The following is a 21214-nucleotide window of genomic DNA, read 5'->3' on the forward strand; positions in this document are numbered from 1 at the left end:
AAGTGAACTAAGAAATTGATAGAAAAGGTAAGAAGGAAATAAGAAGAAATGTAAATGGTTAATTTTAAATTTGTAATACTTTTCTGTGATAAAATGTACTTGTACTTATTTTTTCTCTTTAAACCAATAAACATTAAAAATAAATTACATAAATAAAATAATCCTTGGCAGGTTGATTATGGAAAGGTCTGAGGTTTCCAGACTGCTCCTGTCTCATATGCTTCCTCAAAGAACAAAATGTATCTATATGAGATAAAGAATGCGAGAGAGAGAGATAGAGAGAGAGAGAGAGAGAGAGAGAGAGAGAGAGAGAGAGAGAACAATAGAGAGATACTTGGATTAAGAGGTGACATTGTGAGCTAAAGAAATAGGGCAGGCCTGCAAATGAACAAGAATAGGAGTGCAGGGTTGCCAGTTGTTTTTTCCTGGTAAAGTCTACTCTCCTCCCCCAAAAAAACAGTTCCCCTCTAAAATCTCCTACCCCCATAAACTAGTCACAAACACCTGATTTCGAAGGCTGCCACAGGCCTAACCATTAACACATAAAAACTAACAGAACCACAACTAAGCTCTCCTTTTAACCCATCATATTCTCCAACTGGTAGATAATATACTCCCAAGGTTTTCCGCAAGGCCCATAGAATACAGATTGGCGCACAGGAACTCAGTACTTCCAACCAGCACCCATCAGCATGACAGGTTTTGCATCCACCTCTTCCACTGTCTCACTAATAACCGCCCCCCCCCGTTTCCCTTACAGAGCCAAGCACAGTGAGGCCACCGATAGTGGCCAAAAGGGTGCTATACAAGACCGCTTACATTTTATTACATTACATGAATGAAGCATTCTGTGGGAAAGTAAAAAACAGTGTTTTTTAATGCAGAAAGTGTTTCATCTAAATAATACATGAAAGGGCTACATATTGCAAAGTAAAGGAAATTGTGTCCAACATGAAACAACGATATCATGTTTACTTAAATGACTTAAATGCTGTATTTGTGTATAGTATATGTTACAGTGGTATTTGTTTTATAAATGTTCATCCTTTATTTTGTGTATTGATATTGTAAAGAGTTTTGAAATTAACATCAGTTGTGTTTGACAATATTAAGTAGAAGTTATTTTTCAAGCATTATGTTCCTTGCTTTAATTATTGCTGCAATATACACTTTTATACACCAAATTCATGCTTTCTTAATGCTATTAAAAACATTGTTTCCATCTAATTATATAAATAATAGTGTTAGGCATATCATTGTTTTGTAATACATGTACTATATTATGTATTTAAAACTAACACTTGCTTTACATGTGATAAAAAGTAAATGGCACGACACCTCCATTATAAAACAATTCAATACACACATGTATATGTAATATTAAGTCCAATAAACACAATTTAAACATACTTTTAACTGTAATAAAATAACATATAAATAACATATAAACACATGGATCCATCATACACATCAGATGTGTATGATGGAACAACATGCATTTCACACAAAGGTTTACAATGCCTATCTACTACACAACCAACGAATGCACGATGTGCAACAAACAGTAAACACCACATTTTCCACATACGTGGGAGTTATTATATAATATGTACTATAAACAAATGGACACATGTTTACACATTTTAAAATGTACAATAGAAAATATAAAAACATAAAGGCAAAGGTGCTCATCCTATGCACATATTCACACTACACACCCAAGAAATACTATAAAAGTTATAAAACTATGACATATTACAGATCACATTTACCACATTAATGTTGTAGAAAGAACGTAGTTGTAAAGGGATAATACTGTGAGAATATGTATGTACATTCAAGTACATATGTGCCATTTAAAACATTGACAGGGTAATTCATGGAATAAATGTCCGCCGAAAGGGGAGCGCAAGCGTGAAAATCACAGCGCACGCGTGCTATAGCCGCGCACCTAGACGTTCGTTGATTCATGGAATGCGCTGCGTGTGTAAAACCTGGGATGTGCGCCAAATTTGTGGGTAGCGCACGCGGGCACACACGTCACTAAACGCCATGCGCGACACGCAGAGGGAAAGCGCACATTGTGTAGCGCACACAAGAAAAGTGGGTGGAACACAGGGCGTAACACGCAGAATGGGGAACAACGCGTGAAAATGTGGGCGTTACGGGGGAAGTATGGGAGGTAAATGTTCGCAACGCCCACACGCGCACTAACAACATGTATTCATAGAATCGAACAGGGGAAACCCGTGACCCAAAAAAGACGTGCTAATCCGGAAACACATACACCAGCAGGAAGCAGGCGGAAGCGGCCCCACGCAGCATAAAAGTGCACGCAAACAACAAACAAGCTAATACGCTGCAATGAATATACCGTTCCTCGCAGCAGTGGTCGTGGGACACCGCAGGAGGAGGAGGATAGCCAGGCCCTGCATTTCTTTACCCAGGACCAGCCTTTTTGGGATGCCTTATGACCAGATGTATGGGAGGTACAGGTTTCCACCACTAATAATCCTAGAACTGGTCAGGGAGTGGGAGGATGAATTCACATCACTCACCCTGTGCTCCCAAGCACTGAGCCCCTTGGAAAAGGTGCTCAATGTACTGCACTTCTTGGCTACTGGGTAATTTCAATGGACAAGTGCCATAGTTGTGGGTATCTCACAGGCCATGCAGTCACGCTGCCTACACCAGGTGTTGGCCATCATGACTGCATGCCCCTCAGTTCGCAGGCACATATACATGCCCAGAACACCTGCAGAAAGGCAGGCTGTTGTCCAGGACTTTTATGGGGTGGCACACTTCCCCAAAGTGCTAGGTGCCATTGATTGCACCCATGTGGCTCTACATCCTCCAAGGGCCACTGAGCACATCTATCGAAACCGCAAGCACTGGCATTCCATCAACGTGCAAGGGAATCATCACCTCAGTATATGCCAACTATCCAGGGTCCAGCCATGATAGTTTCATATTCAGAATGTCACCCCTAAAACAGGACCTGGAAGCTGGGCGGCATGGCGACACATGGCTAATTGGTGAGTATAAATGCCTCTGCACATGCATACATGTCAGACACAGAGAAATGTGAAAACCCTACTAATGACAACCATTATCACCACCCCAGGGGACAGTGCCTACCCTCTGAGCACCTACATGATGACGCCAATACAGAACCCCACCACACCACCCGAGGTAAGATACAACACAGCGCATATTGCAACAACGGGCATAGTGGAGCGCACATTCAGGGTACTGAAGTCACGCTTTCGCTCCCTTGACTGTTCTGGTGGGCAGCTGCTATATGCGCCCCCAGTAGTGTGCAGGATCATAGTGGCAGCATGTGTCCTGCACGACATTGCAACCCGGCGGGGTGTGCGGGTGGACATGGTGGTGCCCCCACATCCCCAACTACATGCACGGCCGCTGTGCATGGGAGGTGAAAGGGCACATGGTGAGGCAGCCTGTACCCAGCTTGTGGCAAATTACTTCACCTAAAATCCCACCCCTGCAGAGTGCACACAGGCCTGGCACATACCAGCTGACAATTTATGATGATGACAAAAGGGACAGTCAACTGTCACAACCATACCACCCTGAGATTGTTTACCTGGAAGTGCTACATTGTGTGCATCCCTGTCTCTAGAGCCCTGGTTCTCTCGAAGCTGGACTACTGTAACAGCCTCTATCTAAATCTGCCTGCCTCTACTCTCCGCCCTTTACAACTCATCCAGAACAGGACTGCGAGACTTGTTCTTGGCCTCAAGCCCAGGGACCGTATCTCTCCAGGACTGAAATCGCTACACTGGCTCCCAGTGGCTGCGAGGATTAAGTTCAAAACCCTCTGCATTGTCCACAAGGCCTTCTGGGGCCTTGGGCCAAAATACCTTCAACTCTCTCTTCCAAAGTATCTTCCTTCTCAAGCTCTCCCCTCATCCATCTCCAACTCCCTCAGGGTCAGCCACTTCTCCAAGCAATGAGTTGGGGGTAGATCTCTCTCCGCAGCAGGGGCCTCCCTCTGGAACAGCCTTCCTGCCTCCCTCAAACTTGAGGAGAACCATCTCCGATTCCGGAAGCACCTCAAAACCTTCCTCTTTGCCTCCACCTTCTCTCCCCCTCTCCCCTGCTAAAATTACTGAAACTGCACTGAATCTGCTACTGGGCCACCCATCGATCTCGGTCCTTGGCCCAGCCACTCTCCCCTGCACTGCCTCCCTGGCAACCCCTGCACTGTGGGACTGTCTCTGTATCCCTACAGCCCCCCTTCCCAGCACTTGTCTGCACTTACCTTGCACCTGCCACCAGCTGGCCTTATTATTTATTTTTTGCTATTCTACTAACCATAACCTGCACTTCCCCGCTCCCTTTCCCCCTTGCACTTTTTCCCCTCCCCTCTACCCTTGCACTTGCGCGATCTGAATGCCACCTGGCTTAGTAGGATCGTTGTCTGTCTCCCTTTGCCCCCCCGCCTCGTCGCGCCTTGAAACACTTGTGTATAGGTGCGTTATAAATGCCATACCATATCATATCATATCATGAGTTGGTGCAGTAATTTTGTGTTTGAACCCCATGGTTGATAGTTCTTTGGCTAAATGTGTGGCTGCTTTGTCCTTTGGGTCAGATAAGCCAAGGTTAATGTCCCCTAGAAGGATGCTTTTGGTGGTGCTTTTGAGGTTGTTGTCTATGTTTTGGAGGAGTTGCTTTTGGTAGTCAAGGGGTGATCCTGGTGGTCTGTAGGTGATAAAGAAGTTTATGGTGCAGTTAGGTGAGAGGGCTAGTTTAGCAGTGAGGAGATCAGTGTTGTTGTCCCATTGTTGATTACACATTCTTATGGCGAGGGTGTCTTTGAAGATGAGGGCGACGCCGCCACCACCTTTAGGGTTTTTTCGGTCCTGTCTGAGGATGGTATAGTTTTCAGGGAGTGCAAGGTGGATAGATGGACTGGAGGCTTCATGGAGCCAGGTTTCGGATATGGCAAGTAGGGCAAGATTGTGGGTGGTGATAAGGTCATTGATTTCAATGGCGTGGGCGTGGACAGAGCACGCATTGATGAGAGCACATCTTAAAACTGGTCGTAGAGTGTGTGTGTTGGCCTTGGGGGTGCTGGTGATGGACGGTGCATGTTTGGGTGTGTGAGGCTGGGGCGTGATAAATGCAGCATGATGGGTGCTAGGGTAATGATCATTGTCAGAGAGGTGAGGCTGGGTGGCTGATGTATGGATGCAAAAGATGAGTCTGTTGTTCCTAAGGAGTGTGGAAGGTGGGGTGCTGCGGTGAGCTAGGAGGTGTTTGGTGCATGTTCTTAGTCTACAGAGCCTGAGGTGGATTGGGTGATGTCCGATCGTAACGGTATGGTGGTTGAGTGTGGATTGGGGTGCAGGGCCGCTAGGGGCAGGCAGTTAACACAATAGATCAAGGCAGTTGACATACTAGATGCGGGCCGCTAGGGGCACGCAGTTAACACAATAGATCAGGGCCGCTAGGGGCAGGCAGTTAACACAATAGATCAGGGCCGCTAGGGGCAGACAGTTAACACAATAGATCAGGCTGCTAGGGGCAGGCAGTTAACACAATAGATCAGGGCCGCTAGGGGCAGGCAGTTAACACAATAGATCAGGGCCGCTAGGGGCAGGCAGTTAACACAATAGATCAGGGCCGCTAGATGGCAAGTGAAGGGCAAGTGCAGTAATCAGGTGCAAATTGTCAACTGCGGTCAGAAGGGGTACTTGAAAACCCAAGACCGGGGTATGGTTTGGAGGCGCCACATGGGTGACCCATAGCAGTCATGACTACACAGCCTCACCTGGCACTCAATCAGAACACATCACCCAAGCAACATATACATGGTTTGCACACACATGCATGGCCACTCACTGGACATTGCCTCAAAATCTGGTAGGTCTCCCACACCTTGGATCTGATCCTCTGTGATGCAGCCTCCAGTGATAGACTCATGTTCTGTGAGTACTTCCTCCTCTGGTGGAGACCCACTGACAGTCACCACAGTAGAGGCATGATTGGAAGCCAGCTTGTTCTTTGCTCTGCGTTCGAGGTCATTCCACTGCTTAGAGCAATCATCAGCTGTGCGCCTGACAAATCCAAGGGCACTAATCTGGTCCACAATGCACTGCCAGTAGGCCCTACGTTGAGCAGTCGTAGTCTTGCACCCTGCAGTGACCAGCATTTCATGAAAAAGACGCTGAAGAAGAAGAATTGAACGCTCTCTGAGTATACAAGGAGTACGAACTGGAACCGTTGTGAAGTAATCGCGTGTGAACCGACAAGAAGTACAAGAATCACCCGCTCGCTCTTCACAAAAAGCACGTACAAGAAAATGGTGTCCTACACGTACCTTTTAACCCAGCACACACGTGCGATGTCACTTATGCACGTATGCACTAAGGGCCTTTCCTCCAATTACACGCAGTGACACCCGGACGTGCAGTTTTTGCATGTGTACAATCAACATGCACCTGTGTGGAGGGAAAAGCCCATACGCATTACGTCACAGACGTGCTTAGCCCTTATGAGCTAAGGGCCTTTCCTCGAATTACACACTGACTTGCCAAATTACTCCGTATCAAGCTGGCCACGCAACAACACACGGAAGACCATGCTCCTCCCCAGAAGGCCATTCTCCTGCCCCCCAGAACCCCCAGCACGCTCCGACCTGCTATCTGCTGCTGCCTGCCTGCCTGCTGGCCACGTGCCCTGCTGTTTGGTACCTGCACGTCAGCCATCTGCAGTGGTCCAGTTGCTGTTACCACCCTGCTGGAACAAAAGACTCCCGACTGGCATTCCATCGCTCCACAGCCCAGCCCCAGGATCCAGTTGCCCACCCGCACCTGCCTTGGGGGTTGCCATGTCTGAAACAACACCATCTGGCACCAGTGACAACCCCCCAGCAGAGAGGCAGAGGGCTGCCAGCGTCAGTGCCAATGAAGTTGGCATCCTGGTGGAGCAAGTCCTGGGGCATTATAATGCCCTCTTTGGACGTTCACGCGCCGACAATGAAGGACGGAAGAGGATCTGGAAGGACATCATGGCTGCCATCAACATGGAGGGGGTAGCAGCCCGTGACAAGCAACACGTCCGGAAGCGCTGGGATGACTTCAGGTCCAGGACCATCAGCAAGGCCCGGCGCCTCTTGAAGGCAAAGCATGCAGAGGGGTGCCGGGTCCGCATTACCAACATCCAGATGAGGGTCCTGGAATGCATACAGCCAGCGCTCCACCTCCAGATCCTTCAGAGGCAGACCCGTCCGGAGTCGAGTGGTAAGTGTCCATGTGTACTGATTGGACGCTGTGCATGTTGGGGTGTGGCAGGAGTGTGCAGGTTACACATATGTCTTGGAAAGGCCATGTATGGATGTGTATGTACAGGGACTTGAGCCTGCCGTATGTGAGTCCAGTCATGTCTGAGTCACATCAATGGTGTATGTGTTCAAATGCATGGTACCCAAATGCATGTGTTGGTGCACACATTTGCATAATTATGTGTATGTACTGTGGCATGGTTGTGGTGTGACACATGGATGCTGGTTCCACCTTCATGTATGTGCACAATGTACATGTGCGTGTGTGTGTGTATTTGACATGTGTGCCACTGTGATACACCATGGATGCATATAACACCGACATGTAGGAGGCTGATTGGCAGATGTGACATGGATGCCGATGATTTAACTGCGACAGGTGGTGGAGACGTACAGATGCATGTATGTCTGGTGGCGTGTGTGCATGTGTTTGGCACTCCCCGTGTTGCATGTGATGTCAGGCTAACCTTCGGATGCTCATGCTGTTGTATGTGTATGGATGGTGCTGCCTACTGCAACATTCCTGTTAATTTGCGCATGTGTGTGGGTTCAAATGATAGGTGTGTTGGGGATTGTGATGACATGTGTGAAGTTTGACACTGCCACTCATGTGCAATTGTCATGTCTGTATCAGACCATTGTACAGTGTCCCGATGGCTGTGTTCTGTCTCTCCCTGTCTGCAGCTTCAACTGATGAAGAGGGCAGAGACGGTGCTGTGGAGCACAGCGGCAGGGATCCCACCGCCAGCCGGAGATGCAAGGCCCAGCTCCCCTCCCAGGTTGTCATCTCGTCGGGGAGTGAGGGGTCTGGTGCCGTGTCCACGGCCGCAGCTGCCGAGGGTAAGTCCAAGAGATGGAGGTCGGAGGTGGACCCCTCGGCAGCAGAATGGGCAGCTGAGACCCACAGGGGCCTATGGAGGAAGATGGCACTGAGTCATCCAGGTTGGTGGAGGGTTTGGTTAGGGAGGAGGCTGTGTAAGGGCCACACACAGAGTCTGGAGGGGGATTCCACTAGTGCAGTCCAGGGGAGGGACAGGAGGCAGCATAGGCGGCCGCAGAGGTGCCTATGTATAATCCTGTCCCCGATCCTGTGTATGCATCATCCCGCACCAGCAGGGATGCCTTTCTCCAGACCCGTTTTCAGGGAGGGGATCCGCTAACAACAACTGGCCTTCCTCTCCCTGCAGACGTGGCAATCCGGGACCGTGTTGAGCCTGTCCTGGCTGGGGTGGCATTGCATCAACTTGGAATCTGGGATAACGGTGCACGTTACTTCAGATTCCTCGTTGACCGCATCGACTGGCTAGGAGGGATCACCTGTGCTGGGTTCCTTCATGTGCTGGGCCTTGTGCCGACCCCCTCCTCAACTGAACCCCCTATGCGCCAGTTGTCCTCCGTGCCATCTTCCAGCCCAAGTATCACCTGGGCACCCTGTGGAGCTGCCTCTGACCCAGCGGCCAGGCTGGTGGAGGACACATCCCTGTCACAGTCGGGAGTCGGAGGTCCAGCAGGGGTGGCCACCCCAACAACTGGACCCCAGCAGGAGGAGGACGTGCAGGCATCAACAGGCAGGGCACATGCACGGCAGCAGCAGACTCAAGGTGGGAGCAATGATGGCTCGGGCCATGAACATCAGAGGGGCAGGCATCGGCCGGAGGGCAGGAGTACCCTGGATTGGGAGTGTCTTCCGTGTGGCAGCGGTTGGGCCAGCAAATAGATGCGGAGCAGTGGCGGGCAGAAGAGGCACGGCTTACTATGGTCAGGGCGGAGAACTCCATGCGCAGGGCGCTAAGGCGGGCTGAGTGCCTCGAGGAAATTTGCAGGGAGTTGGAGGTGGACATGGCATTATCCCTGCGAGACCTTGGGGCCAGGGAACAGGCCCGCCTCCAGAATGTTGAACAGGAGTTCAATGATGCCCTGGCCCGGGAAATCAAGTGAGCCGTAGGACTTGTCTGCCGCCATTGTATATAGTTCATTAGTGTTAGGTTTCCTTTCTATTTTTCTTTCATTTGGGGCGCATGGACTATGCCCCACCTTTTTGTATATAGTTATTTATTCAGTAGTGTTTTTTGTAGGTTTCCTTTGGATTGTTGGGCTCAGGGGCCCTGGATTATTACATAGTATATAGTTTAGGACTGGATTTGACTTCATTGGTTTTTTTTTTTCATGGAGCAATGGTTTTCAATTTTTTTACCTTTGGTTTTGGTTTGATGGATGAACCCTTTGGAGCCATTTTCATTTGGATTTATTTGGATTCAGCATTCTTATATTTTTCATTCATTTTGGACATCCAGCCTTTTGTTAATTATTTTTTTTCTTGCGTGATTTTCTTTCATTCCGTGGATTTTGTATTTAATACATTTTGATTTCATACTTCACTTGTGTGGTATTCTCTCATTGGTTTTGTGCATGTCACGATGTGGGTTTTCTCATTCACTTGCCCCCATTGTGTGTGTCTGACGGACATGTATTGATGTGCATACTTGTCATTTGGGATCTTTCATGACATGGGGATTTCAATGTGGAGTGGATGGAATACTTGGTTGGGTGTTTGGACTGGCGTGGCATTGGGTGTGATTTGGTTGGCCATAAGGGACATGAATATGGACCGTGATGACGTGTTGGTGGGGACATGAGTCAGGGCCTGCTGGCAGGTGCCTGTCACTGCTGGGTGGGTGGGGATGCAGGGGACATGAGTCAGGGCCTGCTGGCAGGTGCCTGTCACTTCTGGGTGGGTGGGGGTTCAGGGGGACATGAGTCAGGACCTACTGGCAGGCACTTGTCACTGCTGGGTGGGTGGGGATGCAGGGGATATGAGTCGGGCCTGCTGGCAGGTGCCTGTCACTGCTGGGTGGGTGGGGGTGCAGGGGGACATGGCTTGGGGTCTGCTGGCAGGTGCCTGTCAATGGTGGGTGGGTGAGTGGGTAGGAGGACATGAGTCGGGGCTTGCTGGCAGGTGCCCGTCACTGCTGGGTGGGTGGGGGTGGAGGGGGACATGAGTCGGGGCCTGCTGGCAGGTGCCTGTCAATGGTTGGTTGGTATACAAGTGGGTGGGGGGACATGAGTCTGGGCCTGCTGGCAGGTGCCCGTCACTGCTGGGTGGGTGCGGGTGCAGGGGGACATGAGTAGGGGCCTGCTGGCAGGTGCCCGTCAATGGCGAGTGGGTGAGTGAGTGGGTGGGGGGACATGAGTCGGGGCCTGCTGGCGGGTGCCCGTCACTGCTGGGTGGGTGGGGTGCAGGGGGACATGAGTCGGGGCCTGCTGGCAGGTGCCTGTCAATGGTGGGTGGGTGGGGATACAAGGGGACATGAGTCGGGGCCTGCTGGCAGGTGTCGTCAATGGTGGGTGGGTGAGTGGGTGGGGGACATGAGTCGGGGCTCACATGTGTGCTCACAAGTGCATGGTGCCATGTGGGCTGCCTGCAGGGCATGGTGAGGGTTGTAAGGTAGTCCCCTGTGGTGTGGGCTGCCTGCAGGGCATGGAGAGGGGGAAAATCGCACAACCGGGAGGTCCCACGATGCCAAATCGCATGTGAAACTCCCTGCGTACCCCACAAAGACACATACCCTGCTTGCACATGGCCTATCACATGTGAAACTCCCCACGTACCCCCCAAATACATGTATCCTGCTCGCACAGGGCCTATCACATGTGAAACTCCCTGCGTACCCCCCAAATATACGTACCCCGCTCCCACAAGGCCTATCGCGTGTGAAACATCCCGCACACCCCCCAAATACAAGTACCCTGCTTCCACAAGGCCTATCACGTGTAAAACTTCCCACACACACCCCAAACACACATATCTCGCTCGCAAAGGGCCTATCATGCGTGTAACTTCCCGCGCACCCACCAAATACACGTACCCCACTCCCACAAGCCCTATCGCATGTGAAATTTCCTGCGCACCCCTCAAATACATGTACCCCGCTCGCAAAAGGCCTATCATGTGTGAAAGTTCCTGCGCACCACCCATAATATACGTATCCCGCTCGCACAGGGCCTATCGTGTGTGAAACTTCCCGTGCACCCCCCAAATACACGAAAAGACTTGTGATCAAATCACCCAGTCTCAAGTATGGTGGGGAGTGAAGGATGTGTGAACCTAGTGATAGGGAAGAGCCCATATTTGAAGAGGAGGGTCTTGACCCCCTTCCTGAACTGTAGAAGCATGGGGTGAGTCTGCGATTAACAGAGAGGAGGTTCCAAAGTCATAGGAAATAAACCGAGAAGGTCTGTCTTCTTGTTCTTTTCTTCCTGCACTGGCACAGTTCATGTCTGCACATATTCTTATATCTGGTGGATCGTAGGCCTCCAGAGATGTTGGTTTTCTCAGTAATGTACCCTGAGGACTTCAGGGTGATGGCAAATGAAGTTTGATGAGGGTTGGGGTGAACATACATCAGAATGTATGTATGTACACATGTCTGAGTTAAATGTAACATGGTAGTTTCCTGTAGAAAACATATGTGTGTTTAACATACAAACTATGCTATACCAATGAGCTTCCAGAAAAATGTAAGTATGTAAACATGAACAATATACGCAAATACAGACAAACTGTGCATATATATATACAACCTATTAAACCAAATTTACCACACATCCATGTAACATCCATGTAACGTAACACCAATCCTCAGGAAATATTACAAAAATAGATCTAATTTATCTGCAAATAAAAGAGCAAGGACTTAAACATTGTTGTAATATTATTTAATTAGCTGTACATGTATTAATAAAAGAGAACCTGTTCAAAGAAAATTACACATACCATTTCACAAATGCCTATTTTACATTTTTATCTACAACATTACAATTAAGTGCGTTAACATTTTATAGTGCGCACGTTACCCAATAACAACATTGCAACATTAAACATATTTGAAATATAATTTGCAGAAAATGTAAATTCGACAATTAATCTACCACAGAACCTCTTTTATTAACACAGTAATAAGACATGAATCTATTAGCTACAAGAAAATGCGTTCACTTTCTCTTGCAATATTTTAAAACAATGTAATTGTCTGTAGCCATTCTTAGGGCATGATATCTGAGTGATATTCCAAGTAGTGTAGTCGCTAAGGCGAGCACATAGTGAAATGCATTTGAAATGTATTCAGGAAATGTGAAAGAATTCACAATAAAGTAGAAAAAATGACATTTAGTTTGGATCTCTGGGCTGTGAGCCAATGTTGTCATGGAACATGCAGTACATTGCGTAAAAAATATTTCTGGGATGCACTCCAAACAGTCTGGGAAGTCTGGCAATTGCGTTGTTATGATGTTTGTTAAAGACATGCACCATATATAACCTATCAATACACAGTGCTTCAAATAGATTAATGGAACAGTGGAACTTTAGAAAAGGGACACACATACACATGGATTGGATAAAATCACATTTCAAATATTGTAGATAAGACTTTAATCTAGAAATTATGTTGTTTCGAAAGTGCAAAAAGACACATTAATTGTGTTACACAAGTTTTAAAGTCCCCTTATAAATGTTGGCCAATACACTCTAAAATAATGTAAACACAATATGGTGTATAGCAAAATAATAGCAGAATTTAGGTACATATATACTTGTGTATCTGTATATAAATAAATGTACATACATGAACTATGTTGGAATTAAAATGGATACACACTTCTGGGGGGGCGCTGTTGCGCGCGAGAGAAAATGGTCGCTCTCGTGTGAGCTCCGGCGTGGACCAAGGCCGTATTGCCGACATAACCGCTTGCTCCAGTTAATATTACGAATTCCAGGCACTGTAGCAGCGCGACCAATGTGGAGATTTAAACCTGCAGCGTTGCGTGACTTGGTCTATAGGAACGCTATGGAACAACAAATACAGGAATATTTTGAACTCAATGAAAACTCGGTGCCCAGTCAAGTAATAGTATGGCAAGCATTTAAGGCCTATATAAGGGGAAGCTCAATATCGACGGAAAATGGAATTCTTAAAGACATCAGGGGTAGACTGAACAGATTGGAATCGCATATAGCATCACTGCAATCACAATATGCACAGGCCCCATCAGCTCACCTCAGTTCCGAAATGAAAGCAAAACTAGATGAATACAATGAGGCAGCAAATCAACAAATCCGATTTTTTGATAAGCCAGTTGCAGCACGCAGATACGGGGAGGGCGAGCGCCCCGGGAGGTTACTGGCCAGGACAGTGAAGGGAGAGAGGGGACCAACAATCATACCATGCGTGCAAAGGCCAGATGGTTCGGTTACCACTGACCGAGACAAGATTGAAGAAACGTTTCATACATTTTATAAAAACCTCTATTCCCCGCAATCTGATTCCACAGACGAAGAAATTGATCGATACCTTTCACAAATACCGACAACATTGCTGGCTGATGACACTAGGGAGTCACTAGAGATGGCAATTACCGAGGCGGAAATGTATGCAATAAAGGCATTACCTAACGGGAAAGCACCAGGCGCTGACGGAATGGGGGCTGAGTTTTATAAGGAGTTTGGTCCCCTACTGGTCCCCAGATTAATGGCAGTATGGAGTGAAGCCCTACATAAAGGAGAACTCCCCGAAACCACTAGGGAAGCAGTAATTACACTCTTACTCAAGCCGGGGAAACCCCCTGAGGAGTGTGGGTCATAAAGACCATTATCATTAATAAACACCAATGCAAAGATTCTGGCAAAAATACTGGCAACTAGACTAACACCTTTGATGCCGTATATGGTCCACGAAGACCAGGCAGGCTTTGTTAGAGGAAGATCCACTGCAACCAATGTTAGAAGGTGCCATAGAATCTTAGCCACTATATCCCCTGAGGTCCAGGCCGTGGCTGTTTCCTTAGATACGCATAAGGCCTTCGACACGGTTTCGTCGCCCTTTCTCTTCGGGGTTCTGCTCAGTTATGGGTTTGGCCCCAATTTCCTGAAATGGATAAAAATACTGTACACACGCCCACATGCAAAAATAAGAATCAATGGGGTTTTAACAAATAAACTAGAACTGAAGGGGGGAACGTGACAAGGATGCCCATTGTCGCCATTAATATTCACATTAATAATTGAACCTTTGGCGGATATCCTCAGGGCACGGTACAGCTCAGCAGGACTCAGACTAGACGGGGAATTACACATTATAACTCTATATGCAGATGACATTCTGCTATATCTAAAAAATCCGGATCGAACCTTGGGCAAGGTACTGGCTGTGGTCAAACGGTTTGGGGAACATTCGTGTCTACGTCTTAATCCTAGCAAATCAGAGATATTCCCAATCACAGAAAATACACTGCAACTACACGACTTATATGACCTGGTCTGGAGCCCTACTCATATACTTTATTTGGGCGCACATATTGCCAGAACAGCACAGCTCTCCCGCACATTGAACTATTGCGTTCTAACTGAGACCCTATGCGTGAAATTAAAACTCTGGAACGCTCTCCCCATATCATTGATGGGCAGGATAGCGCTGATTAAAATGATTATATTACCTAAGCTTTTTTATTTGTTCAGCACTATACCTGTCTGGCCGGGCCGCTCTTTATTTACCACACTGACTGGCGCGTGCACCTCGTTTGTGTGGGGAGAACATCCCAGAGTGAGCTGGAAAAAGCTATCTGATACATACTCTAGAGGAGGGTTGATGGCGCCTGACTTGGAGTTGTATTACCTGGCTGCACAGGCACACCACGCCTCCAATTGGGCGACGCAATTCCTCAACCCTGCGACCTCGATGCCCGGTTCTATAGAGCGCAAAGCGATAACAGCACTCCACAAAATGAGCAGATCTACCCCCAAGCACTATAACACTATAGAACCAGCGAAGGTGATGACCACTGCATGGGCCAAAATAGCCGATATGTTCGAAACCAACAGACTATACCACCCGAGTGTGCCACTCTGGGGAGACCCACAAACACCCTTCAGTGCAGACAGTCAAATCGCGATGCATTGGGCATCCAAAGGGATCACCCAGTGGGGACAACTCTTCCCTGACCAGAACTTCATCCAGTGGGCAGACATCAGAGAGGTTGTGGGAAACACAGATAGACATAAACAACAGTACACCCAAGTGCGATCGGCCGTACAAGAAACATGCCCCACATTCCCCAGCGAACCAGTGATAAATATATGTCTCGGCTACATATTCACAGGGGGGACACAAAAAAATCTCGGCGGCGGCGTTGTATAAGCTACTACTTCAAACACGCCCAGTAGAGGACACCGCAACCAAGAGTCAATGGGAACAAGACCTGGGACAGCAGGGTGATGATCAGGAATGGGCACAGATTTGTTCACTCACCAAGCAAATATTGTGTAATTCCAGATACAAGGTAATTCACTACAAAATAGTGTAGAGAACACATTACACCCCAGCAAACCTTAAACGACTATATCCCAACATGTCGGGGACCTGCCCTAGATGTCAGACAGAGGATGCAAATATTTATCATATGCTATGGTCATGTACATATCTAAGGGGTTACTGGGAAGAGATCTGTGCCGCCTTGGATGAGATGGCTGACCAACCACTGGAATGGTCACCGAAGATATGCTTACTGGGAGCAGTGGGGAAAATGAACCCGACTTGCCGTAGACTGTTGAATTTGAGCCTGTTAATAGCCAAAAGGGCAATTTTGATGAAATGGAAGAGTGCACACCCCCCAACAAAGGCAGATTGGGATAAGGACATGGTGTGGACTAATGATACAGAAGAACTCTTCATGGACTCGGTACTGCCCCAATCCAGACCAAGGAACATATGGGACGGATATAAACAATACCTGTTGGATAAGGCAGAGCGAGAGGACTCAAGATCGGAAATTGACCAATGTTGTAAACTGTATTGAAGCAATGTGCAATATATGTAAGCAGTAATGTTACCTGTGTGCAAGAAAAATAAAGTTTTTTTTTAAAAAAATGGATACACACTTCTACTGAATGGTACTTTGCAGAAGAAACATACTTTGTTAGCAAATGATATAACAAATGTTTTCACTAGGCCAGGCAGTGGTTCTGAATGTAAAGCTAGATAAATCGATGATTTAAGTAATGTTGCAACTGCAAAACAATGGACATTTGCACAGGCATGCAATACATCAGTCACATTTTCAATCATAAAACAATGTGTTACTGAATATTGCAATTGTAATAACAGAAGCAAACTTCAAATTTTGCAACAATTGTATGCATTTTAGAGGTGATACACAGGATTACAAAGCCATCATATGTCCTGTTTGTCTGGAAAACACACACATAATACATTTCAGCACATACAGATGCTAAGTGTGCATACTAGAGCTATAGAGCTGTACGACATTTCGTAAAAAACAGCCGAATTACTTTTATAGATAAAAAAACTATGGAAAGCCAAACTTTAGAAAAAGATAAAGCAACTTGTGATCATATACAAGACCGTTACTTTGGAGTTGAATATTTTAAAAAAACAAGTGAAGATGAACTTTTATGAAGTACACAAAAACATACATCAAGTAACTAAGTACTTTCTAAAAATACCCCAAAAATACAAACAATAATAATCAATATTCGCTACATGTATTTCAGTGATGTAAATTAATATACTATTAACAGGCTCTTAAATGTATTAATGTAGATGAAAAGACTGGTGACGTAAGATACTAGATGTGGCTTGGATGTATTATGTGTTTATTCATTGAAGAACAAATACAGTAGGAGGAAAACCTTAACATGTGTTTGTATTGCTGTAAACATTTAGATAAATATGTACTACTGATGTGTTCAATTGCAAATACTATGAAACAACGGATTCCAAAAATATTACCAGATCAACATCAAAATGTATATGAAATTAGTATCACCCAACTAATATGTCTTTCAGAAACTAAAGTAATGTTACAAGTCAAGGCTGGCAAAACTCTAACCAATGAATTAACACAAGCTTTAAAACGCAAAGTTGAATATTTACCTTAAAATATAAATGACAACTTACAAACTTTATGAGTTAAACATGCAATTGAAAACACACTGTTAGTGTTTATAAATGTTGCACCAACACAAAGTAAACAATGTGCCAACAACTTGCAAAGTTGTATTTTTTTATTGAAGAAATTGACAAAATCCAGCAAGTAATTAAATCAAACTTCCATAGTATAAGACTGCACTGCACCCCAGCAAGTACACTGTTTCTCTGGACTGAATGGTCACTTCTCTCCCCCTAAGCTCCTAAAAGCAATCATCTGACTCAAACATGCTTTTTACTCTGATGATATCATCTTGGCCTCCATCATTATCAAACTAAAGGGCCCGGTACTCAACACACTCCTCAACATCATTAATGCCTCTCTAACATAGAGTTAATTCCTGGACTGGTCTCATACTACCTCTTTGGAAAGCACAACCCTTAACCCAGAAGACCTAGTCAACTTCTAGCCCATTATGAACTTCCTGTTTCTTGGCAGGATCTTGGAAAAAGTTGTCGCTACACAACTACTTGCTAGAATCAAACAACTACACCTCCTAAATGACTATCAGTCGAGGTTCCGCCCCAAGTGTAGCAACAAGAGAGCCACCGTGCAGGTGGTGGATGAGGCCCTCCAAATCATAGATAAGGGTGAATCATGACTCATCATCCTACTTGACCTCTTGACTGCATTGCACAGCATCAACAACCTAATCCTCTTCTCCCCCCTTGCCGACAGGATGGGATTGTCTGGTACTTTCCTGAATTGGTTTACCTACTACCTCTCGGGCAGACACCAAGCTGTCCAGAATAACACTTTGCATTCTTACTGACTTTCAGTCTCCTTCAGTGTCCCCCAAAGGCTCCATCCTCTCACCAATAATGTTAAACCTTTACATGGAACCTCTGGCCACATGCCTAAAAAAACCTAATATAGCCATCCACAGGGTGGTGCTTCTCAGTTGTACATGATTGTAAAAAACTCACAGAAAATTGGTTGTCTCTTCGATTACCTATCCATCATCCAGTCCTGGATGTTGGCAACCTACCTCAAACTTAACCCATCCGAGGATCCACCCTCATTGGTCCTCCCGCTAAACAACACTTTGTTCAAAAATGTCTTAATGATATACGCCTAGAAGGATTGATCATCAGCTTTTGGTTTCAGCTAAATCCTTAGGCATAACCATAGACAGTAGCCGTCCTTCCAGAAACATATAGTGAAGAAGACGTAAAGGGCCTGGATCCAAATGTCGACCTTTTGAAAAATCAAACCTTTCGTCTTGGGAGGATAGCTCACGGGCAACTTGCTTGCCTTGGAAGCGAGGCGACGCGGAGCACCACTAGTTCGATCCCTGGGCCAGCGCTTAGAAACCGCTGGGTATTAAGCGCATTATAAATAACCTATTATATCATATCACCCCTCTGCAGCACTTCTGAACTGTCGTGCATGTGCTTGTGATCTTGCACATAAATGGGGGAAATGCACTTCTGTTAGGGCTCCTAGCCACACACTTGGTTTCTCTAAAAAGAGCCCTCCACACTGCAGCACGTCATATTACAGGTGTGCAGAACTATGACCAAATCACTCCTATAATACGTGAACTACATTGGCGTCCCCTCCAAGGCAGAAGACTGTTAAAGACTGCATGCATCATCTAGAAAGCATTCACAAGTAGCACACCATTGTACCGGGAGGCTAAGCTGCTCAGATCTGATGGCACATTCTCCTCATGAAGCAAATTGAACCGGTTGTAATCACATTTTCTCTGCAAAGATAGGATCCACAAACAATCCATAACTTGTCACTCACCCAACTTCTCTAACTCGATCCCGGTATCGGTTCAGAATGTACCCACTATTCTCCAGTTAATCTCTCACAACGCTGGTTTTTCAACAACACCTGACCAAGGACTAATCCCAATGGATGCACAAACCACAACTCATGATACTGAGCTACTGTTCAAAGATGCAAGCCCAAACATTGGTTGCTCAGATGATGTAGAGTGCTCCTCTGCTCTCAAGCTAGGTCCATGCCTTAAACAATAAAATAATAAAGTTCAAGAGCTTCTGTATATGTATATCTATATTTCTTTGGGGGATTATTGAGTGTTATTTAGGGAGACAGTTAGATGGCGGTGAACATGTTAGTTGCTGTGGTAGGCAGCATCATGTTGGTCTGGTTGTGTCGTCCCAGCTCCTCCCCACCAACGTTGTTGTCCTGCCCCCTCAGCCACCACTGTTTGCCGATGACTAGCTTTTTCTAGATGTTATGCAAATTAAAATGTTGCCTATGCTTGCCACCCATAAATTTATACACATTTCATTCCTCTCAACCTCCTCTAGTGCCCTTTTATCACTTTGTGGATACTACCCAATAGACGTGAGTTGTTAGGGACTGGAAACAGTCAAAACACTATATAATACCATTATAGAAGCCTGAAGATTGAGGCGCTGGGTCAGTACAGCCTTTGATTGTTTGGACTAAAGCATATGCTCCAACTACAAATGTTGAGCAGTCCTAATTTGTATCCCTGCCCTGGCTTATGGCTCTGCTGGGACTAGGTGTGTAATACAGGTGGTTGAAGGAGACACAGGTGAATGGTAAAGGGGCAGGGAACGTTTGGTGGGTTGGTACCCTGATCTGGGTTTCTCTCTGAATGATCCTCCCGAACCTACCCCTTTCAGGATAGACCTTCTGTCCCTTGCCAGGCCATGCACACATTCACCCTATATCACTATCTAGGAAACTCCATTCTGGTAAATCATGAGAGCACCAGAGTTCTTTTCTGAGGAAAATCTTTTCTGCCATATGAAAACTGAAATTGATCTTCAAACTACTTGCAGTTATAAGGATCCCACTTGGAGATTTGTTTAGCCTTTGATCATGTATTCAGCGAGACCCAGACTGTCAAAACTAGATGCAAGCTTGCAACCTTTTCTTCTGTCCTGCTTTGAGATTTTGATGTACTCTTAAATAATGGCTTATTTGAAAAGGTTGAAAGACTGACTCATCGGGCCTCATTACGAGTTGGGCGGTAGCCATGGCTATTAGCGCCATGGCTGCCTCCCATATCGGGTCTGGGTCCGGTCTGGTTGAATAGGGACTTACCGGGATATTCGGACCTAGGTGGACCCGGTAAGTCCCCATTCCAGATGCCATTCCCCATTCCCATTTGAGCTCCCATACGGCTCAATGGGAAGGGGAAGGCACTAATAATGGGCCCGCTAATTGCGGGCCCGTTATTAGCTCCAAGGTCCCCTAACGGGTCCCGTAAAGAACGTGTGGTCAGACCACACATCCTTTACGGTTCCCGCTAAGGGACCTCAGAATTGGGTGGTAAGGGATTACCGGCACCGGTTTCCTTAACGGTGCCCGGTATCCCTTACCGCCCAACTCGGAATGAGGCCCATTGTTTTTCACGCATTTATCTTCTAAACACTCCAAATGGCAGGTCCACCTTGATCTTTGTCCAATTCTGTAATGTCAGCGAACCATGACATTTGTTGCACCTCTCTGAAAATGTATTGTCCTATTCTGAAAATAAAAAATGTGTTCCCAATTTATTTGAATGTTTGCCCTTATGTTGCCATATATTATGTGTTACCATATTCCACAGTGTTGCCTCTTTCTGAAATGTGTTTTCCTTTTCTCTAAGAGTTCCTTCACAACACAAAATCTGGTCTTGAAGTATACAGGAAACGGTATAGTTTTGATATCTGAGTGCATTGCAGTGGAGCTGGGCAAGTAAGAAGGTGCACAAGCAGTATTAGGTGCAGGGAACAGAGAGTTTAGAAGGTAGTAGGAATGGTGGATACATTGGGAAGGGTACAGGTCGATACAGTCATAAATGAGGGATTACAAGATTGAGGATGGATCTGAAAACAACAAGAATGAATTAAAAGAAAACGCGATTTGGCATTCAGAGCCAGCCAGAATGGTGGCAGTGCGGAGAGGTAG

This window comes from Ambystoma mexicanum, chromosome 4p (assembly GCF_040938575.1).
Source record: "Ambystoma mexicanum isolate Mex_15411 chromosome 4p, UKY_AmexF1_1, whole genome shotgun sequence".
NCBI lineage: Eukaryota > Metazoa > Chordata > Amphibia > Caudata > Ambystomatidae > Ambystoma > Ambystoma mexicanum.